Genomic DNA, 8561 nt, shown 5'->3' on the forward strand with positions numbered 1-8561 from the left:
CAGTACTTTAGCTGAAGACCAAACAACAGCTCCTTAAAAGAAAATGATGCAACTTCTCTTCTAAATTTGCCATTGGGTACCTGAGAGGCTTTGCAGCCATCTGCTTGTCTGTGGACTCTAAAAGACAGGAATCTGACTCATTAAATCAGTCCTCTGCTGCATCCAGTCTGGGATCCTTTGTGTGAAGGTACAAGACACCCTGCAGTTGCAAGGAAGGACATAGAGACTAGGGACAGACATTCAAAAATCCTGAGCCTGAATTAATTCACTCTTTGCAAGTTAGTTTAAGCTGCACAGCTCACAATGATTAATAAATAGACAGATATTTTCTGTTAAACCAGGAAATGCAGCCACGTTCCTGCAGTGGCTCAACCCAGAAGCCGGAGGGTGCTAGAGCACACCTGCCAGCCACTGCCAAAGGGGAGGATCTCACCCCTCCCTGCTGGAGTCGAGTGGGCGTGGCCAGGCACCAGCCAGGGAGGTGGGGGGGAATGGGCAGCTGCTGCCAGACTGAGAAGTGGGGATGAGGGAAAATCTTTTCTCTGAAGCAAGCATGTATTGAATGCAGCACTTTACAAAGCATACAACAGAGATCTGCCAAAAATCTTCGCCTAAGCTAAGATACAGCCCAGTAAACACACAGCATACACAACTTAGTGTAACTTCAAATGTAAACGAGGAAGACAAAGCCTTGCATAAGTCTTACTAATCCTGTGTCTCCTTACAACCAGGCATCCAGAAAGGATTTGTTTAGGTATTTTCACCTTTTACAGGTTCTGCTTTATAATGTAAATGTAGCTCTCTGCATTCTTTGGTGAAGCTGCCTGCAACTTCCCTTAACTACATCTCCAGCAAATGTATGATGATTGAGACTGCAGTCCAAGCCCCCTCCCTGCCACACTTCCAGGGGAGAGGGGACAGAGAGGAATTAACTCTGTCCCTTCCTGGCTGCAGGCAAGCCGTGGAGGTGTGGCTGGGGCTGGCAAACCCCAGGGTTTGTGGAGTTTGGGGATGAGGAAAATTTCCTCAGGGACCATGGCAGGCCAGCGCCTGGCCATGCCCTGCCCCTGCTCGGGCTAGAAAGCCAAGCAGAGGGGCCAGCCCAGAGCAGACAGCAGAGTCCCATCCAGCCCAGAGAGCATGCTGGGGGGTGTCTGGTTTAACTTAAACCAGCAAGGGGTCTGGGACAGACAATGCATAAACAAGTTTGAGCCAAATAAGTCTGATACTACATTCAACCAGATTTATCTCAAACCGGTTTCAGCCATTTTCAAACTGGTTTATGTGCGCTGAATGTCTGTTCTGTATAGGTTTAAACCAGTTTCTGATCACTTAAACTGATCTATATGTAATGTCTGTCCCTAGCCATTGAGTCAATGCTTAGCTCTTTCTGAGTGCCTCCCTTCTTCCCTTAACCTAAATCTGGGGGTGGGTCACCCCCTCTCCCTTCCTGCCATAGGAAAACTCATAGCAGGAATTACTAGGGGAAGAGAGGGGTGGCACCAGGAAGGAATCCCCTATCAGAAATGTGAGAACCATTGTTTGTATGCATTCCTACGTTCACCCGTCGCTGAATCTGGGAGCCTGGACCTTCTCCCATTACACTAGTTCTACTCTCTGTGTCACCACTCTTTGCAAAGGAGCAACTCCCAATTTAACACTGCTTAAGTGAAAGGGATTTGAGTCCCACTGAGTTTAGTAGGAAATCCTATCCCTGGTACTGAATCTGAATCCTATAGAGGTTGGGAAAAGTCTGTGGAAAGGTTATTAGTTTCTATTATCGTCTTGGGGGCCTTTTCCATAAATGTCTCCCCATCCCCTTTCCCAGGCTTGGGTTCTTGAACCTATTTAAGCCATCTCCTTAGGCAGTCCTCTACAGGAGGAGACAGTTCTTGCAAGGATACACTATCATATTTAATTGATAGCTTCTCCAACTTCGGAGGTGTTAAGTATTCCAGACTCTTTAGTATGTGCCTGGGCAATGGTTCTCTTTCTTACATGGTGGCCATGTGAGTCCTGATCATGTCCTGACCTAGTTTTTCAAACTAGTCTTTAGAATTTCCATTCTTCCTCATCTCATGCTTCAGGAACTGGCCATCAGGAGACAACCCACAGGAGGGAAGTGACTGGCTGACCTGTGCTTTGGGATTTCAGAACAAAGCTGACGGAAGGTCATGCATGGGATGTTTTTATTCTACTTGGTACAACACAGAGAGAGACACTGCCGATGGTGTGTCTAATACCAGCAAACCCAGTGGAGCTTGAAATTGGAAGGTGTCTCATAGCTTGTGTTACACCGGAATACAGAGGAGGGAGGAAGACAGAAAAATGGAGCTTACATAGGGAAGCTGCGCTAAGAAGTAGCTAAAGGAGGAAGAAGTTTATTTCAGGGTGATAGGGTGATTGCATGTGGCAGGAATGGAGAAAACACGAGGGACTGAGGAAGGCATCCAAAATGCTGAGAGAAAGAAGGGTTAAAAGGATTAGATAAGGGATGAGGGAAACTGGGTGGATTAGGGGAAGAGTCTGAGACTGCTAGGATCATTGTGGCACTGATAAACTGGGCTCAAGAGAATAAAGCTTAAGGGTGAGGTGTGTGGGAAAGAAGTGAAGTGTGATGAGAGTCCCTGGGACTGGAAAAAAATCCTGGGGTTGTGGATTTGGGAGTGAGAAACTCTCTGGGGAAACACCAGAGAGTGACTGAGGAACTGGAAAGACACTGAAGAACTGGAAATAGAGGAAAGACAGAGTGGGTAGGGTTGAAGCACTGCAGAATGGGATTGATTTCCTGGGGGGGTGGGGGCAGACTGAGAAATGAGGGCAGAAGGGGTGTTGCTGTGGTATTGGTAAGGAAAAGTTATATTAAGGAGGTGCAAGTGTCAGGGGGATGGTGGGGGTTGAAAATCTTTTGCATTATTTTTAATTTGAGTTCATGAAACTCATTTCCTGTAATTTCACCCCTGCCCTTCCCCTCCACCTTTGTAAAGGGTGATTCAATTAAATGAGAAGAGAGAGAGAACCGGCAACATATTTTGTGTTAAAGTAAAGGGCGATCTGTGTTCTCTATTTAGACTAGAAAATTCTCCGCCAAGCTCAGCTGGCATTTAAGGTGTTTATTCTTTCACTGAACTGTTTCTCACTCCTCCTCTTGCTCCCTTTTTCACAGTCTCTCCTAAGTGGAATGCAAAGCCAATAATGGCTGAGTTTCATTTGAACTTTCCACCTTGCAATATTGGAGTGGGTTCAGAATGAAGCCAGAGGAGTTTGCACAGGCCTAATTTAGAAACTCACTAGAGACAGATGGGCATTTGGGTGGAATAAGGGGCTGAATTACGAACAAGAAAACCACGTCATTTGGGGGTAGGAAGGAGGGTTTTCTGTATGTGCAACTAAGCTAGTGCAGTGCCCGTAATGCCACAGCAGGGAAAATGAATCGGGGTTCAGGAGAGTCCGGCAACGGGCCAGTTGCCCAAATGAAACCTGCATCGCTCTTCCCTGATGCGTGACCCCGACACTGTGGTGACTGTGGGTGGCGATTAATGGTGACAGCTTTATGAGCAGATCTGTGTGGTGTGATGATGAGACAGAGCTCCTGAACAGCTCGGAATGGGACTTTTAAAAGCTATTAAACCAGCTGTGCAATATTTTATGTTTCACATGAACAGCACCAGCTTGGCCTGTGCTAGTTTTAAAGGTGTGTGTGCATGGGTGTGTGAAAGCTGGAAAGAGCAGGGATGATACAAAGCTCTTCTCTCTGCCAGAGTTTGCTTCTGAAGTGCAAGATGGGGGGGTGAGGGAGCAGAAGAGGGGTGGGAAGCCTGTTACTTACAGTAGAAATATCACTTTGCACTTCCAATCCACACTGTCTATCTCAATGTTCCTGACAAATGAAGCTACATATCCTCATGGTACAGATGGAGAAACTGAGGCACGGTACTTCAGAGGCTCAGTACCTAACACCGTGTCAATGTCTCCCAACTCCCCATCCAGGACTTCCCCTATTAGGCCACACACGGCATGTCGACATGCACAGTATCCTAATAACACTGCACTGCAGCGCGTCACAGCACAGACAATGCTAATACACTACTGTGCAGTGTTATTAGGCTACTGCTCAGTAGTGTCACTAAACAGGTGTTTGCTTGTGCTAAGACACAGTAACTCTGGTCACTTCACATTTATTTAGTACTTGGTTATACATCTAATTAACATGTAAATGCGCCCACTGTGTCACCTGAAGTACCTCTAGATCGGAAAAACCATAAGAAGCCCCCATTCTGCACAACATATCTGTTCTCCTTGCCTCCTTCCCCATCTCTGCCTTTGATTGTCCCCTAGGTTCTGGCTCCTGCCTTCAAGATCCATGATCCTCCAGTAGATTTCCTCCACCAGAATTATCCTTGATCCTGAATCCAAAGTCTCAACCTTCTTGGATTGTATGTCCCAGAGTGAGTCAGCTCTGACTTTCTAAGCAGAAGTCTGTTGGGTCTTCTAACAGGGCCTAGAGAAAGGAAATGCTGGCTTAGCTGGAGGGTTATGAGGATTTGCCAAGGAATAATGGTGCTGAGGGAACTTTTGGAAGGGTACAGGTAACAAGCTGATGGTCTAGAAGGCTAGGGACAGAAGTTACACACACCCCGGTTTAAGTGATCAGAAGCTGGTTTAAACCTGTAACAGAACAGAAGTGCAGTGCACATAAATCAGTTTCAAAATGGCTGAAACTGGTTCAAGATAAACCTGGTTGAACGTAGTATCAAACTTGACTGATTTGGGTCAAACTGGTTTATGAAACTTCTGTTCCAGACCAAAGGGGGCAAGGGATAAGGGGACTGATTCTTCTCTGACTGTGCCAGGGAAACATTAGTTTTTATATTGGTTTGAACGAGAGGAGAATTAGACCTTGGAGAGGGGGTGTTACTGGGGAGACAGAGCCAAGTCTATCGCTAGGATCTGAAAATAGACAGGGAGGGATAAGGCAACTTATCAAGCCTTGAAAGGAACTTTGAGGCTGGTTTGAGTGCTGCTCCCTTCTCCTGAGGCAGCTCTCACATCCCTGTCAGCCCAAAGAGCAATGATTTTCACGCCGCTGGTGTGATGTCTGAAACAATTCACATGTCGCCTGTCTGCACTTGCCCCTGGGGACACCAACTCTGAAAAGTAGCTCTGTCTATTCTCCTAATTAATATTTTTTATTCTTTTTCAGAAAGCAGGTTAGTGAATTGAGAGCTCCTAAGATGAAGCAGCTGTTTGCACAAGCTAGAAACCAGTGCAGCATAGGGGCATAGTACAGAGTCCCCTCCATCCTCTACCATCTTGTTTTAATAAACCTCAGTCCTACCCAGAAGCCCAAGTTGCCCTATTCCTAGGACCACCCTACAGGCTCCCCACAGCTCTGCTGGTCCTTTTTCGTCCTGGGCTGTAGCATCACCCAGGGGCCCCTCCTTCCTGTGTCCATGCATTTTGACGCTATTAGCCATCATCCACTTCTGTGCCCTACCTGGTACATCTCACCTCATTTTGCAGCATCTGAAGTTCCAGTCTCCTCTGCACTCCAGCACATACACAGCTCCATCATTTTGTTTTTGTCTGACTTGGGCCCTAAAGCCCACATTGCTCATTCCAATCTGCAGCATTTCTTACTGTCCCAGTGCTAAAGCACCATATAACTCTGCTGTGCCATCTTAAACCGTTTGCATTAACTGTTCCAGTCCAGCAGCTCTGCCTGACTCTGACTTGTAGTCAAATGTCAAAGTCAAACATTTACTCGGCTATCACAGCTTAGTACGGTTAAAGCATGAGAGTTTCTGTAATCAGCACCACACAAAGGAGTGATGTGGCCAGCATTACATCTAGATACCTTTGATTCCCCAACCTGAATGATCACATGCCTGTTTACAGTTGGGGTGATTGGGAGCAGCTACAAATATGAATCTAGAACGGGACTCCAACTCAGGCTCTCCGCAGCTGTAGTAAGGCAGCTTAACTGCTTTGCACCTCTCAGCAGGTAGAAATGCAGGCTGTTTTCATTCTTCCTGGAGGAAAGGTGACATCTGGCCTGTTGGATGACCTTGCAAGAGGCACTCCCCTCTGTCTGCCAAAGATTCCTATCTGCAAAATGGAAATAATGATACTGAACCCCTTTGTCTCATGCTTTGAGATCAACTGATGGAAAGCACTGTATAAGATATACCAAAGTTTACTGAATTACAAAAGCCATGCTTTGAATGCACATGGGAATCTCAACCCCAAGTAATGACCAAATTGAACCATCAGTTAAAAAAATAAAAATAAAAATAGCATAAAGTCCTGTTTGGAACTGGCTGGGAAGTTTGCCAACAAAATGTATTATGTCAAAAAAATCTGATTTATTTCAGTTGAAATAGTTTCCATGAATATCCTGAATATGTTTGACACAGAAGGAGCATGTTACCTTACTGATGGCTGTAAAATAGTAGGACTGCATATTTTCTTCTCTAACCAGGTATTCTCTGAAGCTCTAGGAAGTAGGGTGTGATGGAAAAAGTTACACACACAGGATGTGCTCATACAAGAATGCAGGGTTTAGCAACAAATATGTAAAGGCAATATATGCCTTAGGAAAATGAAAGAAATAGCCAGAGGCTGAGAAGAAAGTAGAGCATTATGCAGAGAGGGAGCAGAAGAAAACTGGAAGGAGAAAGAGAAATATTTGGTCTCCTAACCACCCATTCAGCATAGCTTCTCCAAGGCACCTATTGCTAATATAGCCATAATCTACCGCCATAAATGAAGAATATACCCTCTACATCAATCCTTTCTCCCCCTTCTCTTTGTTTTCCTTGTTGTGATTCGATACAGAGAAGTGAGGACACTGGTATCTCATTTGCTTTAGATTTGCCTGGCCTTTTCCCTAGGATGCAGGGGACTTGTTTGTATTAGCGTGATTGGCAAACACATTGTTCAAATATTAGCTGTGGCAGCAATACCACTGTGGGGGGAATAGACAAGGCAAGCGGCCCCTTCAGTTGCAATACTTAACACCCGAAAGGTGCTGCCAGGCATCTTAGGTACTGAATCTGATCCAGAAATGCCATCCAGCTCTGAAGCAGCCAGAACAGTTCCATTATTAATGATGATGATGATGATGATTTGAGGAGGAAAGCTATAGATTCAAGTCTGGGGACAGGAGCAGATACCTACATTATTCTACAAGGATGTTGGGGGTGGGGGGGGCGGGAATGGTGTTTAAGCTAGGTAGGATCCAGAAGAAGGAAGTCAAAGTCTTGGAGTCCCCTACAAGGAAGAGGGAAGTGCAGGGAGGGAAAATAGATGTCATCTAATGCAAGACTGATATCATGTAAGGGCAACAGGCTGTACCCTCAGTGGATGCAAATGGAGATAACTCTAGTGCAATTAAGGTAGAAAGCTAAACTGGTTTGCACATACTAAAGATCTGGCCCCAACACCTGTGTTCCCTAGAAGCCTGGTTATGATCCAGGTTTGTCTTAGGCATATTCAAAGAAATATTCAGTCAAGGACCTCGTCCCCCCTCCTTTATCTCTTCGGTTCAAGCTTTGTGCAGGGTATGATGAGGGAGATTTTCCAGGTACTTTGTAGAATCAGAATTAATGGGAAAAGTCTTATAGCAATGACTCAAGCTCCACAACCCCACTGAAATCAATGGAGTTTTATGTCAGGGATGAATTTGGGTCAATAATTTTATGATCATGCCTTTACTGATATACTGTTTGCTTAAAAAAAAGAATAAAACATCATCGTAAACCATGGTTTATGTTTAAACATAGAAACAACTGAATAATGCAGTTTGCTCCAAGAACAATAAAAGGGAGAAGGGGACTTTTTATTTTCTTATTGGTGAATTTAGTGTCGCTGAACTGTGCCAAGTTGACAATATGACTGAAGTCCATCTAACAGGCTTATTGTAGGCCTATGCATCACAAGGTGACCCTTTTCTTTGCTGTAACTATTAGTGTCTCTCATCTCAGATCTGGAAGGGATCATTTGGATGAGCAAGAGAGCAGTTAGGTCTCCAGAAGCCATGCAGTCATTCGTCTCTCTTCTGAGATCTCCATGAAGTGTGTGGGTGTATGGACCCTGTGCACTAGGAAGAGAACTGAGATTCCCCACTCATAAACTAAAATTCACCTAATATCTGAATAATAGTGATAATGATAGGAAGCTTAGAAAAAATGATGTGGTGGTAATAATAATAATTAATAGACATTTAGAAAAATGACTGTGGTAGTCAGTCATCTATAGACAAAATCATAAACATATAATGAAAATTTCGTCCTGGTGAACAGTGTTGACAACTTAATTTAGGTTGCCTTTTTTTCCTTCAATCTAAAGGCACAGCCTTTGGAACTGCATGTTTAGATGGAAATATTAGTTTTCATTTTAAAAAATTGTCCTTGTAGTTTCAGAGAAAAGTTTAGAAATGTGATTTGAGGCATCCTAAAGGTTTTAAAGTCAGAAGACAAATAAAAACATATATTAAAGAATATTCTTATCGTGTTTACCCTAATCTCTCTCTCTCTCTTTTTTTTTTTTTTTTTTTTTGT

This window comes from Gavialis gangeticus, unplaced genomic scaffold (genome assembly GCF_001723915.1).
Source record: "Gavialis gangeticus isolate Ggan-Ray unplaced genomic scaffold, GavGan_comp1, whole genome shotgun sequence".
Taxonomy (NCBI): Eukaryota; Metazoa; Chordata; order Crocodylia; family Gavialidae; genus Gavialis; species Gavialis gangeticus.